Below are 20,264 nucleotides of genomic sequence, written 5' to 3'. Positions count from 1 at the left end.
GTCAACAAAGTAACAACAAAACATAGCCAACGGTTCGTTCCTCAAGCCTTCCCTCCTGCGCCTTCCCATGTCTCTCCTGCCGACCACAGTGCAGGAAATCTGAGTTTGCATTTGCGCGAAGAGACGTACAACACAAGAAGGCGCGCTTTCGTGCGCCGGGCACCACCCGGCCTGTGCATTCCTCACTGTTGTGAGATCAGTTTACTCAGCAGAGCATGACGCTGCAATTGGTTAGTAGGGCAGGCCTGACCAGAATAGTATATTTGGGGTCATGTATTTGATTGCATTTTTAAAACAGTAACAGAACTTAACTGCAATGTTTAAATAGGTCTAGACATATTTAAACAGTGTCAATTTAATAGAAGAATTGTGGAAAATTCAGAGGGGAGGCACCAATGTTTTTTTTTCCCATTGGGTGGATGCAGCATTAAATAGTTTGAAGACCACTGGTCTAAGTGGACACTAATACACCTGGATGCTCCTGAATTCCTCGCAACAGATGCCAGCAAACCTGGCTGGAGAGCTACTGTGTTGGACTGATCCTGTCGATTCAAGTGGTCTTTCCTAGAGAGTCGGAGGTCATGGAAATAGATGGAGTTGATGGTAATCTTCAAGGCTTTGAAGTTTTCCCATCATCATCTGTCTCAAAAAAATGTGCTAGTAAAGACAGAGAATAAGGTAGCTGTCTTTTACATTAACCAACAGTGAAGCATGCATTCAAAATCCCTCAATGCAATAGCAGAACAATTGGGTTATTGGGCAGAGATCAACCTGTTGCACACGTGGGCAGTACACATCAAGGGCACCGACAATGTGATGGCAGACAGCTGGAGGTTTCCAAATTTCTGGAGTTGACGTTATCCAGGTCGTTGTTTTGAGAGATATGCCGAGAGTTTGTGAAACCCTTTCTGGATCTCTTTTGAAACAAGGACAATGCTCATCTTTGTCGATTCTGATCCAGGCTTCCGGAACAAGGAGCCTAGGTAGTGGACGTATTGGTGATAAAGTGGCTGAGAAGTCTCCTTTATACATTCCCCCACTTTTTATTGATCCAGATGGTTCTCTTCAAGTCTCAGCAGGGGGGAGGGAACTTTATTCTTGTGGGCCCTTATTGTCCAGAGATGTCATGGTTTCCTCTTCTGAACCCTGGCTCTTCTACCTCATTGGGTACTGCTCAAGTGTGTCTCTCTCAGAACGTCGTCCCTGACCTTCTTGCTCCAACTCACTCTATCGCTTTGGAGGTTGAGAAGTCTGGACTGCTAGCAAAGGGTCTTTCCTCTTCCTTAGTGGAGTTAATTCAGCACTCCAGCAGGCCTTGTACTTCGAAGTCTTACTCAAAGAACTGGAAGTCTTTTGAGACGTGATGTTCTGCTCATGATCTTTTGGCACCTACCTGTAGTTTGTCTGCTATTTTGCATTTTCTTCTGAATGGGTTTTACTTGAATCTCTTTCCACTCTGAAAGCTCGTTGCTTTGCGATAAAGGTTTTTAGGGACTTTTCTGTACCTTCGTCGACGTTACAGTCTTTGGTGTCTAGACTGTTCTGATCTTTTGTCAATTGTAAGACCAGTTGAAAAATCCCTTTTCTCCAACTCAGAATCTTCCTACTCTTTTATAGGCTTTGCAATTTTATCTCTTTGAGGATCTGGATACTGTAGACATAAAGATTGTTTCCTATAAAGTTATTTTCCTATTTCCTATCATCTTGCTGAGAACAATTGGGGAGCTGGGAGCCTTAAAATGCTGTCCTCTCTTCACTTGATACTTTGGAAGATGGGGTAACTTTAAGGCCTAGCCTTACCTTTGCTGCAAAGGTTAAGTCTATTTTTGATAGATCTTAGGAAATAATTCTTCCTTCTTTCATTCCCTCTCCTTCCTCTCCGGAGGAACATTTGCTGAATACACTTGATGTTTAAAGAGCTCTTTTCATTCATGTCACCAGGCCTCTGCAGTTCAGGAAAACCGACTCCTTGTTTGTGACTTTTGGACAGCCTGGAAAAGACAAGAAGGTGACTTTTATGACTCTGAGTAGGTGGATTAAGTTGTCAATTTTTCTGGCTTTGCAAGGCTTTTTAGAATATCTTCCAGTTCAGGTATGGTCTACGAGAGGAATGGCCACCTCCTGGGTTGAATTCCAGTGAGTAACAATCTAGGAAATTCCTAGTGTGGCTACTTGGTCCTCAGAGCATACATTTGTCAAGCATTATGGCTTAGTAATGTTTCTGTTTTGCATTTGAGTACCAATGTTTTGAACTCTGCATTACCCTTAGTCCATCTTGTCTTTGTCACAAACATTACATCTTGCCCACCTTCCCATCAGTCCTTTGGCAAGGGCTTGGCACCCAGGTTGGGTGCATGGGGCTAGCATTTAAGGATCCTCCTGTTCTTTCTTCCTGTTGGAAGGTGACATCACCTTACTTTGTAATGACTGTCACAAGGACGCAATGGACTAAGGCTAATGAAGATTACCAATAAGTAACCAACGCATCACCACTCTTTCTGAATGTGCGTGGCTCATTCCGCAGGACTAGTTCTTTGTATAATTCCTGGATTTTCAGAAGCCCTTTGATGGCAGCACCCCCACACTGAAAATTGTTTCAGCACCACTGTACAAGGGTCAGTTGTCATGCTCATCTGCGGCGTAAATTTGCATTGAAGTAGTCTAACTCCCCAGGCCTTGTCTTTTGCTCAATTTGCCTTTGTGAGTTTTCTCTCAATCACTGTCGACTTCCTTTGAGCTTTCTTTCTTCTTTCACTTCACCTTCGCCTTCAGTGTATCTTTCGGCACTCTTAAGAGACACACCCCCTTGTAGCCACTTCTATACTTCTGTCACCTAATTATTTTCCTATCCTTTGCCCTGTAACGTTAATGATCCTAGCTATAGCATCACTATCCAGAATCTGTTCACCTGAGTTATGTTCCTCTTATCCCCACGCATCTAATAATCAGCTCTTGGTCTCCCTCCACCTCTCAGGAGACATAGTCTGAGGCAGTGTCTCCATCTTGGAGAGACAATCCCTTGCACTTGTGTTGTTCTACTGGCGCTGCCGGCTTGAGCTTTGGTCAGCAGTGGCAAAAGAAGGACTAATGGAAAGTGAACGTATACTGGAGCAACAGAGTGTATGGATTTATAAGAGCTTGATTAAATGAGAAAAAAAGAGTTTAGTTGAGAGAAAAATGCAACCTGGCCTGTACGGGGATCGAAGCCGTGACCTTGGCGTTATTAGCACCACGCTCTAACTAACTGAGCTAACCGGCCACGAGTATTACAGATATCCTTTTTCCATGTAATGCAGATAGATAGAACAGGTGGTCTCACTATCGCAATTCCTTCATACTTTTCTCCTTCCGCCCCCTGTCTGGATTACAATAACAAGAGCTGTGGAGTGCTGCACGCCAGCCTCAGTGCCTCTTCTTTCACTCAATCTCACTGTGTGCTGTGATATCTTTGTAACATCGCTTGTTGCCGGAAAAAAAGGAAAGGATGGATAGTATTTTTATTCTTTTACAACAAAACCCAAAATGTATCGGCTTGCTTGCTCATTAAGTTTACAAGGCCAGCTGCTTCTGATATATTATAATTATAGTGGTTATTCGGCGTTGGAGGTAAGAGAGTTTTTTTTAGGTCTGCCCGTTCCTTCTGCTTCAAATTACTTGAGCTCATGTCAACAAAGTAACAACAAAACATAGCCAACGGTTCGTTGCTCAAGCCTTCCCTACTGCGCCTTCCCATGTCTCTCCTGCCAACCACAGTGCAGGAAATCTGAGTTTGCATTTGCGCGAAGAGACGTACAACACAAGAAGGCGCGCTTTTGTGCGCCGGGCACCACCCGGCCTGTGCATTCCTCACTGTCGTGAGATCAGTTTACTCAGCAGAGCATGACGCTGCAATTGGTTAGTAGGGCAGGCCTGACCAGAATAGTATATTTGGGGTCATGTATTTGATTGCATTTTTAAAACAGTAACAGAACTTAACTGCAATGTTTAAATAGGTCTAGACATATTTAAACAGTGTCAATTTAATAGAAGAATTGAGGACAATTCAGAGGGGAGGCACCAATGTTTTTTTTTCTCATTGGGTGGATGCGGCATTAAAGAGTTTGAAGACCACTGGTCTAAGTGGACACTAATATACCTGGATGCTCCTGAATCCTCGCAACAGATGCCAGCAAACCTGGCTGGAGAGCTACTGTGTTGGACTGATCCTGTCGATTCAAGTGGTCTTTCCTAGAGAGTCTGAGGTCATGGAAATAGATGGAGTTGTTGGTAATCTTCAGGGCTTTGAAGTTTTCCCATCATCATCTGTCTCAAAAAAATGTGCTAGTAAAGACAGAGAATAAGGTAGCTGTCTTTTACATTAACCAACAGTGAATCATGCATTCAAAATCCCTCAATGCAATAGCAGAACAATTGGGTTATTGGGCAGAGATCAACCTGTTGCACACGTCGGCAGTACACATCAAGGGCACCGACAATGTGATGGCAGACAGCTGGAGGTTTCCAAATTTGCTGGAGTTGACGTTATCCAGGTCGTTGTTTTGAGAGATATGCCGAGAGTTTGTGAAACCCTTTCTGGATCTCTTTTCAAACAAGGACAATGTTCATCTTTGTCGATTCTGATCCAGGCTTCCGGAACAAGGAGCCTAGGTAGTGGACGTATTGGTGATAAAGTGGCTGAGAAGTCTCCTTTATACATTCCCCCACTTTTTATTGATCCAGATGGTTCTCTTCAAGTCTCAGCATGGGGGAGGGAACTTTATTCTTGTGGGCCCTTATTGGCCAGAGATGTCATGGTTTCCTCTTCTGAACCCCTGGCTCTTCTACCTCCTTGGGTACTGCTCAAGTGTGTCTCTCTCAGAACGTCGTCCCTGACCTTCTTGCTCCAACTCACTCTATAGCTTTGGAGGTTGAGAAGTCTGGACTGCCAGCAAAGGGTCTTTCCTCTTCCTTAGTGGAGTTAATTCAGCACTCCAGCAGGCCTTCTACTTCGAAGTCTTACTCAAAGAACTGGAAGTCTTTTGAGACGTGATGTTCTGCTCATGATCTTTTGCCACCTACCTGTAGTTTGTCTGCTATTTTGCATTTTCTTCTGAATGGGTTTCACTTGAATCTCTTTCCACTCTGAAAGCTCATTGCTTTGCGATAAAGGTTTTTAGGGACTTTTCTGTACCTTCGAAGATGTTACAATCTTTGGTGTCTAGACTGTTCTGATATTTTGTCAATTGTAAGACCAGTTGAAAAATCCCTTTTCTCCAACTCAGAATCTTCCTACTCTTTTATAGGCTTTGCAATTTTATCTCTTTGAGGATCTGGATACTGTAGACATAAAGATTGTTTCCTATAAAGTTATTTTCCTATTTCCTATCACCTTGCTGAGAACAATTGGGGAGCTGGGAGCCTTAAAATGCTGTCCTCTCTTCATTTGATACTTTGGAAGATGGGGTAACTTTAAGGCCTAGCCTTACCTTTGCTGCAAAGGTTAAGTCTATTTTTGATAGATCTTAGGAAATAATTTTTCCTTCTTTCATTCCATCTCCTTCTTCTCCGGAGGAACATTTTCTGAATACACTTGATGTTTAAAGAGCTCTTTTCATTTATGTCACCAGGCCTCTGCAGTTCAGGAAAACCGACTCCTTGTTTGTGACTTTTGGACAGCCTGGAAAAGACAAGAAGGTGACTTTTATGGCTACTTGGTCCTCAGAGCATACATTTGTCAAGCATTATGGCTTAATAATTTTTCTGTTTTGCATTTGAGTACCAATGTTTTGAATTCTGCATTACCCTTAGTCCATCTTGTCTTTGTCACAAACATTACATCCTGCCCACCTTCCCATCAGTCCTTTGGCAAGGGCTTGGCACCCAGGTTGGGTGCATGGGGCTAGTATTTAAGGATCCTCCTGTTCTTTCTTCCTGTTGGAAGGTGACATCACCCTACTTTGTAATGACTGTCACAAGGACGCAATGGACTAAGGCTAATGAAGATTACCAATAAGTAACCAACGCATCACCACTCTTTCTGAATGTGCGTGGCTCATTCCGCAGGACTTGTTCTTTGTATAATTCCTGGATTTTCAGAAGCCCTTTGATGGCAGCACCCCCACACTGAAAATTGTTTCAGCACCACTGTACAAGGGTCAGTTGTCATGCTCATCTGCGGCGTAAATTTGCATTGAAGTAGTCTAACTCCCCAGGCCTTGTCTTTTGCTCAATTTGCCTTTGTGAGTTTTCTCTCCATCACTGTCGGCTTCCTTTGATCTTTCTTTCTTCTTTCACTTCACCTTCGCCTTCAGTGTATCTTTCGGCCCTCTTAAGAGACACACCCCCTTGTAGCCACTTCTATACTTCTGTCACCTAATTATTTTCCTATCCTTTGCCCTGTAACGTTGCTGATCCTAGCTATAGCATCACTATCCAGAATATGTTCACCTGAGTTATGTTCCTCTTATCCCCATGCATCTAATAATCAGCTCTTGGTCTCCCTCCACCTCTCAGGAGACATAGTCTGAGGCAGTGTCTCCATCTTGGAGAGACAATCCCTTGCACTTGTGTTGTTCTACTGGCGCTGCCGGCTTGAGCTTTGGTCAGCAGTGGCAAAAGAAGGACTAATGGAAAGTGAACGTATACTGGAGCAACAGAGTGTATGGATTTATAAGAGCTTGATTAAATGAGAAAAAAAGAGTTTAGTTAAGAGAAAAAATGCAACCTGGCCTGTACGGGGATCGAACCCGAACGTGGCGTTATTAGCACCACGCTCTAACAAACTGAGCTAACCGGCCATGAGTATTACAGATATCCTTTTTCCATGTAATGCAGATAGATAGAAGAGTTGGTCTCACTATCGCAATTCCTTCATACTTTTCTCCTTCCGCCCCCTGTCTGGATTACAATAACAAGAGCTGTGGAGTGCTGGACGCCAGCCTCAGTGCCTCTTCTTTCACTCAATCTAACTGTGTGCTGTGATATCTTTGTAACATCGCTTGTTGCCGGAAAAAAAGGAAAGGATGGATAGTATTTTTATTCTTTTACAACAAAACCCAAAATGCATCGGCTTGCTTGGTCATTAAGTTTACAAGGCCAGCTGCTTTTGAGATATTATAATTATAGTGGTTATTCGGCGTTGGAGGTAAGAGAGTTTTTTTTTAGGTCTGGCCGTTCCTTCTGCTTCCAATTACTTTAGCTCTTGTCAACAAAGTAACAACAAAACATAGCCAACGGTTCGTTGCTCAAGCCTTCCCTACTGCGCCTTCCCATGTCTCTCCTGCCGACCACAGTGCAGGAAATCTGAGTTTGCATTTGCGCGAAGAGACGTACAACACAAGAAGGCGCGCTTTCGTGCGCCGGGCACCACCCGGCCTGTGCATTCCTCACTGTCGTGAGATCAGTCTACTCAGCAGAGCATGACGCTGCAATTGGTTAGTAGGGCAGGCCTGACCAGAATAGTATATTTGGGGTCATTTATTTGATTGCATTTTTAAAACAGTAACAGAACTTAACTGCAATGTTTAAATAGGTCTAGACATATTTAAACAGTGTCAATTTAATAGAAGAATTGTGGACAATTCAGAGGGGAGGCACCAATGTTTTTTTTTCCCATTGGGTGGATGCGGCATTAAAGAGTTTGAAGACCACTTGTCTAAGTGGACACTAATACACCTGGATGCTCCTGAATTCTTCGCAACAGATGCCAGCAAACCTGGCTGGAGAGCTACTGTGTTGGACTGATCCTGTCGATTCAAGTGGTCTTTCCTAGAGAGTCGGAGGTCACGGAAATAGATGGAGTTGATGGTAATCTTCAGGGCTTTGAAGTTTTCCCATCATCATCTGTCTCAAAAAAATGTGCTAGTAATGACAGAGAATAAGGTAGCTGTCTTTTACATTAACCAACAGTGAAGCATGCATTCAAAATCCCTCAATGCAATAGCAGAACAATTGGGTTATTGGGCAGAGATCAACCTGTTGCACACGTCGCCAGTACACATCAAGGGCACCGACAATGTGATGGCAGACAGCTTGAGGTTTCCAAATTTGCTAGAGTTGACATTATCCAGGTCGTTGTTTTGAGAGATATGCCGAGAGTTTGTGAAACCCTTTCTGGATCTCTTTTCAAACAAGGACAATGCTCATCTTTGTCGATTCTGATCCAGGCTTCCGGAACAAGGAGCCTAGGTAGTGGACGTATTGGTGATAAAGTGGCTGAGAAGTCTCCTTTATACATTCCCCCACTTTTTATTGATCCAGATGGTTCTCTTCAAGTCTCAGCAGGGGGAGGGAACTTTATTCTTGTGGGCCCTTATTGGCCAGAGATGTCATGGTTTCCTCTTCTGAACCCCTGGCTCTTCTACCTCCTTGGGTACTGCTCAAGTGTATCTCTGTCAGAACGTTGTCCCTGACCTACTTGCTCCAACTCACTCTATCGCTTTGGAGGTTGAGAAGTCTGGACTGCTAGCAAAGGGTCTTTCCTCTTCCTTAGTGGAGTTAATTCAGCACTCCAGCAGGCCTTCTACTTCGAAGTCTTACTCAAAGAACTGGAAGTCTTTTGAGACGTGATGTTCTGCTCATGATCTTTTGGCACCTACCTGTAGTTTGTCTGCTATTTTGCATTTTCTTCTGAATGGGTTTCACTTGAATCTCTTTCCACTCTGAAAGCTCATTGCTTTGCGATAAAGGTTTTTAGGGACTTTTCTGTACCTTCGTCGATGTTACAGTCTTTGGTGTCTAGACTGTTCTGATCTTTTGTCAATTGTAAGACCAGTTGAAAAATCCCTTTTCTCCAACTCAGAATCTTCCTACTCTTTTATAGGCTTTGCAATTTTATCTCTTTGAGGATCTGGATACTGTAGACATAAAGATTGTTTCCTATAAAGTTATTTTCCTATTTCCTATCATCTTGCTGAGAACAATTGGGGAGCTGGGAGCCTTAAAATGCTGTCCTCTCTTCACTTGATACTTTAGAAGATGGGGTAACTTTAAGGCCTAGCCTTACCTTTGCTGCAAAGGTTAAGTCTATTTTTGATAGATCTTAGGAAATAATTCTTCCTTCTTTCATTCCCTCTCCTTCCTCTCCGGAGGAACATTTTCTGAATACACTTGATGTTTAAAGAGCTCTTTTCATTTATGTCACCAGGCATCTGCAGTTCAGGAAAACCAACTCCTTGTTTGTGACTTTTGGACAGCCTGGAAAAGACAAGAAGGTGACTTTTATGACTCTGAGTAGGTGGATTAAGTTGTCAATTTTTCTGGCTTTGCAAGGCTTTTTAGAATATCTTCCAGTTAAGGGATGGTCTACGAGAGGAATGGCCACCTCCTGGGTTGAATTCCAGTGAGTAACAATCTAGGACATTCCTAGGGTGGCTACTTGGTCCTCAGAGCATACATTTGTCAAGCATTATGGCTTAATAATTTTTCTGTTTTGCATTTGAGTACCAATGTTTTGAACTCTGCATTACCCTTAGTCCATCTTGTCTTTGTCACAAACATTACATCCTGCCCACCTTCTCATCAGTCCTTTGGCAAGGGCTTGGTACCCAGGTTGGGTGCATGGGGCTAGAATTTAAGGATCCTCCTGTTCTTTCTTCCTGTTGGAAGGTGACATCACCCTACTTTGTAATGACTGTCACAAGGACGCAATGGACTAAGGCTAATGAAGATTACCAATAAGTAACCAACGCATCACCACTCTTTCTGAATGTGCGTGGCTCATTCCGCAGGACTTGTTCTTTGTATAATTCCTGGATTTTCAGAAGCCCTTTGATGGCAGCACCCCCACACTGAAAATTGTTTCAGCACCACTGTACAAGGGTCAGTTGTCATGCTCATCTGCGGCGTAAATTTGCATTGAAGTAGTCTAACTCCCCAGGCCTTGTCTTTTGCTCAATTTGCCTTTGTGAGTTTTCTCTCAATCACTGTCGACTTCCTTTGATCTTTCTTTCTTCTTTCACTTCGTCTTCAGTGTATCTTTCGGCCCTCTTAAGAGACACACCCCCTTGTAGCCACTTCTATACTTCTGTCACCTAATTATTTTCCTATCCTTTGCCCTGTAACGTTACTGATCCTAGCTATAGCATCACTATCCAGAATCTGTTCACCTGAGTTATGTTCCTCTTATCCCCACGCATCTAATAATCAGCTCTTGGTCTCCCTCCACCTCTCACGAGACATAGTCTGAGGCAGTGTCTCCATCTTGGAGAGACAATCCCTTGCACTTGTGTTGTTCTACTGGCACTGCCGGCTTGAGCTTTGGTCAGCAGTGGCAAAAGAAGGACTAATGGAAAGTGAACGTATACTGGAGCAACAGAGTGTATGGATTTATAAGAGCTTGATTAAATGAGAAAAAAAGAGTTTAGTTGAGAGAAAAAATGCAACCTGGCCCATACGGGGATCGAACCCACGACGTTGGCGTTATTAGCACCACGCTCTAACCAACTGAGCTCACCGGCCATGAGTACTAAAGATATCCTTTTTCCATGTAATGCAGATAGATAGAAGAGTTGGTCTCACTATCGCAATTCCTTCATACTTTTCTCCTTACGCCCCCTGTCTGGATTACAATAACAAGAGCTGTGGAGTGCTGCACGCCAGCCTCAGTGCCTCTTCTTTTACTCAATCTCACTGTGTGCTGTGATATCTTTGTAACATCGCTTGTTGCCGGTAAAAAAGGAAAGGAAGGATAGTATTTTTATTCTTTTACAACAAAACCCAAAATGCATCGGCTTGCTTGCTCATTAAGTTTACAAGGCCAGCTGCTTTTGAGATATTATAATTGTAGTGGTTATTCGGCGTTGGAGGTAAGAGAGTTTTTTTTAGGTCTGGCCGTTCCTTCTTCTTCAAATTACTTGAGCTCTTGTCAACAAAGTAACAACAAAACATAGCCAACGGTTCGTTGCTCAAGCCTTCCCTACTGCGCCTTCCCATGTCTCTCCTGCCGACCACAGTGCAGGAAATCTGAGTTTGCATTTGCGCGAAGAGACGTACAACACAAGAAGGCGCGCTTTCGTGCGCCAGGCACCACCCGGCCTGTGCATTCCTCACTGTCGTGAGATCAGTTTACTCAGCAGAGCATGACGCTGCAATTGGTTAGTAGGGCAGGCCTGACCAGAATAGTATATTTGGGGTCATGTATTTGATTGCATTTTTAAAACAGTAACAGAACTTAACTGCAATGTTTAAATAGGTCTAGACATATTTAAACAGTGTCAATTTAATAGAAGAATTGTGGACAATTCAGAGGGGAGGCACCCATGTTTATTTTTCCCATTGGGTGGATGCGGCATTAAAGAGTTTGAAGACCACTGGTCTAAGTGGACACTAATATACCTGGATGCTCCTGAATCCTCGCAACAGATGCCAGCAAACCTGGCTGGAGAGCTACTGTGTTGGACTCATCCTGTCGATTTAAGTGGTCTTTCCTAGAGAGTCGGAGGTCATGGAAATAGATGGAATTGTTGGTAATCTTCAGGGCTTTGAAGTTTTCCCATCATCATCTGTCTCAAAAAAATGTGCTAGTAAAGACAGAGAATAAGGTAGCTGTCTTTTACATTAACCAACAGTGAAGCATGCATTCAAAATCCCTCAATGCAATAGCAGAACAATTGGGTTATTGGGCAGAGATCAACCTGTTGCACACGTCGGCAGTACACATCAAGGGCACCGACAATGTGATGGCAGACAGCTGGAGGTTTCCAAATTTGCTGGAGTTGACGTTATCCAGGTCGTTGTTTTGAGAGATATGCCGAGAGTTTGTGAAACCCTTTCTGGATCTCTTTTCAAACAAGGACAATGCTCATCTTTGTCGATTCTGATCCAGGCTTCCGGAACAAGGAGCCTAGGTAGTGGACGTATTGGTGATAAAGTGGCTGAGAAGTCTCCTTTATACATTCCCCCACTTTTTATTGATCCAGATGGTTCTCTTCAAGTCTCAGCAGGGGGGAGGGAACTTTATTCTTGTGGGCCCTTATTGGCCAGAGATGTCATGGTTTCCTCTTCTGAACCCCTGGCTCTTCTACCTCCCTGGGTACTGCTCAAGTGTGTCTCTCTCAGAACGTCGTCCCTGACCTTCTTGCTCCAACTCACTCTATCGCTTTGGAGGTTGAGAAGTCTGGACTGCTAGCAAAGGGTCTTTCCTCTTCCTTAGTGGAGTTAATTCAGCACTCCAGCAGGCCTTCTACTTCGAAGTCTTACTCAAAGAACTGGAAGTCTTTTGAGACGTGATATCCTGCTCATGATCTTTTGGCACCTACCTGTAGTTTGTCTGCTATTTTGCATTTTCTTCTGAATGGGTTTCAATTGAATCTCTTTCCACTCTGAAAGCTCATTGCTTTGCGATAAAGGTTTTTAGGGACTTTTCTGTACCTTCGAAGATGTTACAATCTTTGGTGTCTAGACTGTTCTGATCTTTTGTCAATTGTAAGACCAGTTGAAAAATCCCTTTTCTCCAACTCAGAATCTTCCTACTCTTTTATAGGCTTTGCAATTTTATCTCTTTGAGGATCTGGATACTGTAGACATAAAGATTGTTTCCTATAAAGTTATTTTCCTATTTCCTATCACCTTGCTGAGAACAATTGGGGAGCTGGGAGCCTTAAAATGCTGTCCTCTCTTTATTTGACACTTTGGAAGATGGGGTAACTTTAAGGCCTAGCCTTACCTTTGCTGCAAAGGTTAAGTCTATTTTTGATAGATCTTAGGAAATAATTTTTCCTTCTTTCATTCCCTCTCCTTCCTCTCCGGAGGAACATTTTATGAATACACTTGATGTTTAAAGAGCTCTTTTCATTTATGTCACCAGGCCTCTGCAGTTCAGGAAAACCGACTCCTTGTTTGTGACTTTTGGACAGCCTGGAAAAGACAAGAAGGTGACTTTTATGACTCTGAGTAGGTGGATTAAGTTGTCAATTTTTCTGGCTTTGCAAGGCTTTTCAGAATATCTTCCAGTTCAAGGATGGTCTACGAGAGGAATGGCCACCTCCTGGGTTGAATTCCAGTGAGTAACAATCTAGGAAATTCCTAGGGTGGCTACTTGGTCCTCAGAGCATACATTTGTCAAGCATTATGGCTTAATAATTTTTCTGTTTTGCATTTGAGTACCAATGTTTTGAACTCTGCATTACCCTTAGTCCATCTTGTCTTTGTCACAAACATTACATCCTGCCCACCTTCCCATCAGTCCTTTGGCAAGGGCTTGGCACCCAGGTTGGGTGCATGGGGCTAGCATTTAAGGATCCTCCTGTTCTTTCTTCCTGTTGGAAGGTGACATCACCCTACTTTGTAATGACTGTCACAAGGACGCAATGGACTAAGGCTAATGAAGATTACCAATAAGTAACCAACGTATCACCACTCTTTCTGAATGTGTGTGGCTCATTCCGCAGGACTTGTTCTTTGTATAATTCCTGGATTTTCAGAAGCCCTTTGATGGCAGCACCCCCACACTGAAAATTGTTTCAGCACCACTGTACAAGGGTCAGTTGTCATGCTCATCTGCGGCGTAAATTTGCATTGAAGTAGTCTAACTCCCCAGGCCTTGTCTTTTGCTCAATTTGCCTTTGTGAGTTTTCTCTCCATCACTGTCGACTTCCTTTGATATTTCTTTCTTCTTTCACTTCACCTTCGCCTTCAGTGTATCTTTCGGCCCTCTTAAGAGACACACCCCCTAGTAGCCACTTCTATACTTCTGTCACCTAATTATTTTCCTATCCTTTGCCCTGTAACGTTGCTGATCCTAGCTATAGCATCACTATCCAGAATCTGTTCACCTGAGTTATGTTCCTCTTATCCCCATGCATCTAATAATCAGCTCTTGGTCTCCCTCCACCTCTCACGAGACATAGTCTGAGGCAGTGTCTCCATCTTGGAGAGACAATCCCTTGCACTTGTGTTGTTCTACTGGCGCTGCCGGCTTGAGCTTTGGTCAGCAGTGGCAAAAGAAGGACTAATGGAAAGTGAACGTATACTGGAGCAACAGAGTGTATGGATTTATAAGAGTTTGATTAAATGAGAAAAAAAGAGTTTAGTTAAGAGAAAAAATGCAACCTGGCCTGTACGGGGATCGAACCCGCAACCTTGGTGTTATTACCACCACGCTCTAACCAACTGAGCTGACCAGCCATGAGTACTAAAGATATCCTTTTTCCATGTAATGCAGATAGATAGAAGAGTTGGTCTCACTATCGCAATTCCTTCATACTTTTCTCCTTCCGCCCCCTGTCTGGATTACAATAACAAGAGCTGTGGAGTGCTGGACACCAGCCTCAGTGCCTCTTCTTTCACTCAATCTAACTGTGTGCTGTGATATCTTTGTAACATCGCTTGTTGCCGGAAAAAAAGGAAAGGATGGATAGTATTTTTATTCTTTTACAACAAAACCCAAAATGCATCGGCTTGCTTGGTCATTAAGTTTACAAGGCCGGCTGCTTTTGAGATATTATAATTATAGTGGTTATTCGGCGTTGGAGGTAAGAGAGCTTTTTTAGGTCTGGCCGTTCCTTCTGCTTCAAATTACTTGAGCTCATGTCAACAAAGTAACAACAAAACATAGACAACGGTTCGTTCCTCAAGCCTTCCCTACTGCGCCTTCCCATGTCTCTCCTGCCGACCACAGTGCAGGAAATCTGAGTTTGCATTTGCGCGAAGAGACGTACAACACAAGAAGGCGCGCTTTTGTGCGCTGGGCACCACCCGGCCTGTGCATTCCTCACTGTCGTGAGATCAGTTTACTCAGCAGAGCATGACGCTGCAATTGGTTAGTAGGGCAGGCCTGACCAGAATAGTATATTTGGGGTCATTTATTTGATTGCATTTTTAAAACAGTAACAGAACTTAACTGCAATGTTTAAATAGGTCTAGACATATTTAAACAGTGTCAATTTAATAGAAGAATTGTAGACAATTCAGAGGGGAGGCACCAATGTTTTTTTTTCCCATTGGGTGGATGCGGCATTAAAGAGTTTGAAGACCACTTGTCTAAGTGGACACTAATACACCTGGATGCTCCTGAATTCTTCGCAACAGATGCCAGCAAACCTGGCTGGAGAGCTACTGTGTTGGACTGATCGTGTCGATTCAAGTGGTCTTTCCTAGAGAGTCGGAGGTCATGGAAATAGATGGAGTTGATGGTAATCTTCAGGGCTTTGAAGTTTTCCCATCATCATCTGTCTCAAAAAAATGTGCTAGTAATGACAGAGAATAAGGTAGCTGTCTTTTACATTAACCAACAGTGAAGCATGCATTCAAAATCCCTCAATGCAATAGCAGAACAATTGGGTTATTGGGCAGAGATCAACCTGTTGCACACGTCGGCAGTACACATCAAGGGCACCGACAATGTGATGGCAGACAGCTGGAGGTTTCCAAATTTGCTGGAGTTGACATTATCCAGGTCGTTGTTTTGAGAGATATGCCGAGAGTTTGTGAAACCCTTTCTGGATCTCTTTTCAAACAAGGACAATGCTCATCTTTGTCGATTCTGATCCAGGCTTCCGGAACAAGGAGCCTAGGTAGTGGACGTATTGGTGATAAAGTGGCTGAGAAGTCTCCTTTATACATTCCCCCACTTTTTATTGATCCAGATGGTTCGCTTCAAGCCTCAGCAGGGGGGAGGGAACTTTATTCTTGTGGGCCCTTATTGGCCAGAGATGGCATGGTTTCCTCTTCTGAACCCCTGGCTCTTCTACCTCCTTGGGTACTGCTCAAGTGTATCTCTGTCAGAACGTCGTCCCTGACCTACTTGCTCCAACTCACTCTATCACTTTGGAGGTTGAGAAGTCTGGACTGCTAGCAAAGGGTCTTTCCTCTTCCTTAGTGGAGTTAATTCAGCACTCCAGCAGGCCTTCTACTTCGAAGTCTTACTCAAAGAACTGGAAGTCATTTGAGACGTGATGTTCTGCTCATGATCTTTTGGCACCTACCTGTAGTTTGTCTGCTATTTTGCATTTTCTTCTGAATGGGTTTCACTTGAATCTCTTTCCACTCTGAAAGCTCATTGCTTTGCGATAAAGGTTTTTAGGGACTTTTCTGTACCTTCGTCGATGTTACAGTCTTTGGTGTCTAGACTGTTCTGATCTTTTGTCAATTGTAAGAACAGTTGAAAAATCCCTTTTCTCCAACTCAGAATCTTCCTACTGTTTTATAGGCTTTGCAATTTTATCTCTTTGAGGATCTGGATACTGTAGACATAAAGATTGTTTCCTATAAAGTTATTTTCCTATTTCCTATCATCTTGCTGAGAACAATTGGGGAGCTGGGAGCCTTAAAATGCTGTCCTCTCTTCACTTGATACTTTAGAAGATGGGGTAACTTTAAGGCCTAGCCTTACCTTTGCTGCAAAGGTTAAGTCTATTTTTGATAGATCTTAGGAAATAATTCTTCCTTCTTTCATTCCCTCTCCTTCCTCTCCGGAGGAACATTTTCTGAATACACTTGATGTTTAAAGAGCTCTTTTCATTCATGTCACCAGGCCTCTGCAGTTCAGGAAAACCGACTCCTTGTTTGTGACTTTTGGACAGCCTGGAAAAGACAAGAAGGTGACTTTTATGACTCTGAGTAGGTGGATTAAGTTGTCAATTTTTCTGGCTTTGCAAGGCTTTTTAGAATATCTTCCAGTTCAGGGATGGTCTACGAGAGGAATGGCCACCTCCTGGGTTGAATTCCAGTGAGTAACAATCTAGGAAATTCCTTGGGTGGCTACTTGGTCCTCAGAGCATACATTTGTCAAGCATTATGGCTTAATAATGTTTCTGTTTTGCATTTGAGTACCAATGTTTTGAACTCTGCATTACCCTTAGTCCATCTTGTCTTTGTCACAAACATTACATCCTGCCCACCTTCCCATCAGTCGTTTGGCAAGGGCTTGGTACCCAGGTTGGGTGCATGGGGCTAGCATTTAAGGATCCTCCTGTTCTTTATTCCTGTTGGAAGGTGACATCACCTTACTTTGTAATGACTGTCACAAGGACGCAATGGACTAAGGCTAATGAAGATTACCAATAAGTAACCAACGCATCACCACTCTTTCTGAATGTGCGTGGCTCATTCCGCAGGACTTGTTCTTTGTATAATTCCTGGATTTTCAGAAGCCCTTTGATGGCAGCACCCCCACACTGAAAATTGTTTCAGCACCACTGTACAAGGGTCAGTTGTCATGCTCATCTGCGGCGTAAATTTGCATTGAATTAGTCTAACTCCCCAGGCCTTGTCTTTTGCTCAATTTGCCTTTGTGAGTTTTCTCTCAATCACTGTCGACTTCCTTTGATCTTTCTTTCTTCTTTAACTTCACCTTCGCCTTCAGTGTATCTTTCGGCCCTCTTGAGAGACACACCCCCTTGTAGCCACTTCTATACTTCTGTCACCTAATTATTTTCCTATCCTTTCCCCTGTAACGTTGCTGATCCTAGCTATAGCATCACTATCCAGAATCTGTTCACCTGAGTTATGTTCCTCTTATCCCCACGCATCTAATAATCAGCTCTTGGTCTCCCTCCACCTCTCACGAGACATAGTCTGAGGCAGTGTCTCCATCTTGGAGAGACAATCCCTTGCACTTGTGTTGTTCTACTGGCGCTGCCGGCTTGAGCTTTGGTCAGCAGTGGCAAAAGAAGGACTAATGGAGCAACAGAGTGTATGGATTTATAAGAGCTTGATTAAATGAGAAAAAAAGAGTTTAGTTGAGAGAAAAAATGCAACCTGGCCCGTACGGGGATCGAACCCGTGACCTTGGCGTTATTAGCACCACGCTCTAACCAACTGAGCTAACCGGCCATGAGTACTATATATATCCTTTTTCCATGAAATGCAGATAGATAGAAGAGTTGGTCTTACTATCGCAATTCCTTCATACTTTTCTCCTTCCGCCCCCTGTCTGGATTACAATAACAAGAGCTGTGGAGTGCTGCACGCCAGCCTCAGTGCCTCTTCTTTCACTCAATCTCACTGTGTGCTGTGATATCTTTGTAACATCGCTTGTTGCCGGAAAAAAAGGAAAGGATGGATAGTATTTTTATTCTTTTACAGCAAAACCCAAAATGCATCGGCTTGCTTGCTCATTAAGTTTACAAGGCCAGCTGCTTTTGAGATATTATAATTATAGTGGTTATTCGGCGTTGGAGGTAAGAGAGTTTTTTTTAGGTCTGGCCGTTCCTTCTGCTTCCAATTACTTTAGCTCTTGTCAACAAAGTAACAACAAAACATAGCCAACGGTTCGTTGCTCAAGCCTTCCCTACTGCGCCTTCCCATGTCTCTCCTGCCGACCACAGTGCAGGAAATCTGAGTTTGCATTTGCACGAAGAGACGTACAACACAAGAAGGCGCGCTTTCGTGCGCCGGGCACCACCCGGCCTGTGCATTCCTCACTGTCGTGAGATCAGTTTACTCAGCAGAGCATGACGCTGCAATTGGTTAGTAGGGCAGGCCTGACCAGAATAGTATATTTGGGGTCATTTATTTGATTGCATTTTTAAAACAGTAACAGAACTTAACTGCAATGTTTAAATAGGTCTAGACATATTTAAACAGTGTCAATTTAATAGAAGAATTGTGGACAATTCAGAGGGGAGGCACCAATGTTTTTTTTTCCCATTGGGTGGATGCGGCATTAAAGAGTTTGAAGACCACTTGTCTAAGTGGACACTAATACACCTGGATGCTCCTGAATTCTTCGCAACAGATGCCAGCAAACCTGGCTGGAGAGCTACTGTGTTGGACTGATCCTGTCGATTCAAGTGGTCTTTCCTAGAGAGTCGGAGGTCATGGAAATAGATGGAGTTGATGGTAATCTTCAGGGCTTTGAAGTTTTCCCATCATCATCTGTCTCAAAAAAATGTGCTAGTAATGACAGAGAATAAGGTAGCTGTCTTTTACATTAACCAACAGTGAAGCATGCATTCAAAATCCCTCAATGCAATAGCAGAACAATTGGGTTATTGGGCAGAGATCAACCTGTTGCACACGTCGGCAGTACACATCAAGGGCACCGACAATGTGATGGCAGACAGCTGGAGGTTTCCAAATTTGCTGGAGTTGACGTTATCCAGGTCGTTGTTTTGAGAGATATGCCGAGAGTTTGTGAAACCCTTTCTGGATCTCTTTTCAAACAAGGACAATGCTCATCTTTGTCGATTCTGATCCAGGCTTCCGGAACAAGGAGCCTAGGTAGTGGACGTATTGGTGATAAAGTGGCTGAGAAGTCTCCTTTATACATTCCCCCACTTTTTATTGATCCAGATGGTTCTCTTCAAGTCTCAGCAGGGGGGAGGGAACTTTATTCTTGTGGGCCCTTATTGGCCAGAGATGTCATGGTTTCCTCTTCTGAACCCCTGGCTCTTCTACCTCCTTGGGTACTGCTCAAGTGTATCTCTGTCAGAACGTCGTCCCTGACCTACTTGCTCCAACTCACTCTATCGCTTTGGAGGTTGAGAAGTCTGGACTGCTAGCAAAGGGTCTTTCCTCTTCCTTAGTGGAGTTAATTCAGCACTCCAGCAGGCCTTCTACTTCGAAGTCTTACTCAAAGAACTGGAAGTCTTTTGAGACGTGATGTTCTGCTCATGATCTTTTGGCACCTACCTGTAGTTTGTCTGCTATTTTGCATTTTCTTCTGAATGGGTTTCACTTGAATCTCTTTCTACTCTGAAAGCTCATTGCTTTGCGATAAAGGTTTTTAGGGACTTTTCTGTACCTTCGTCGATGTTACAGTCTTTGGTGTCTAGACTGTTCTGATCTTTTGTCAATTGTAAGAACAGTTGAAAAATCCCTTTTCTCCAACTCAGAATCTTCCTACTCTTTTATAGGCTTTGCAATTTTATCTCTTTGAGGATCTGGATACTGTAGACATAAAGATTGTTTCCTATAAAGTTATTGTCCTATTTCCTATCATCTTGCTGAGAACAATTGGGGAGCTGGGAGCCTTAAAATGCTGTCCTCTCTTCACTTGATACTTTAGAAGATGGGGTAACTTTAAGGCCTAGCCTTACCTTTGCTGCAAAGGTTAAGTCTATTTTTGATAGATCTTAGGAAATAATTCTTCCTTCTTTCATTCCCTCTCCTTCCTCTCCGGAGGAACATTTTCTGAATACACTTGATGTTTAAAGAGCTCTTTTCATTTATGTCACCAGGCCTCTGCAGTTCAGGAAAACCGACTCCTTGTTTGTGACTTTTGGACAGCCTGGAAAAGACAAGAAGGTGACTTTTATGACTCTGAGTAGGTGGATTAAGTTGTCAATTTTTCTGGCTTTGCAAGGCTTTTTAGAATATCTTCCAGTTAAGGGATGGTCTACGAG

The 20,264-nt window shown here is 43.3% G+C and overlaps 1 non-coding gene across 1 annotated transcript; it reads right to left on the bottom strand.

Moving 5' to 3' along the window:
• Positions 1-17,677: 17,677 nt before the first annotated feature.
• TRNAI-AAU (transfer RNA isoleucine (anticodon AAU)) lies at positions 17,678-17,751 on the bottom strand. Its single transcript has one exon. It is a non-coding gene; the product is annotated as a tRNA-Ile (tRNA).
• Between the last annotated feature and the right edge of the window lie 2,513 nt (positions 17,752-20,264).

This window comes from Pleurodeles waltl, chromosome 12, assembly GCF_031143425.1.
Source record: "Pleurodeles waltl isolate 20211129_DDA chromosome 12, aPleWal1.hap1.20221129, whole genome shotgun sequence".
Taxonomy (NCBI): Eukaryota; Metazoa; Chordata; class Amphibia; order Caudata; family Salamandridae; genus Pleurodeles; species Pleurodeles waltl.
Note: the sequence above shows the minus strand (reverse complement) of the source record. Positions and strands in the feature narration are given on the sequence as shown.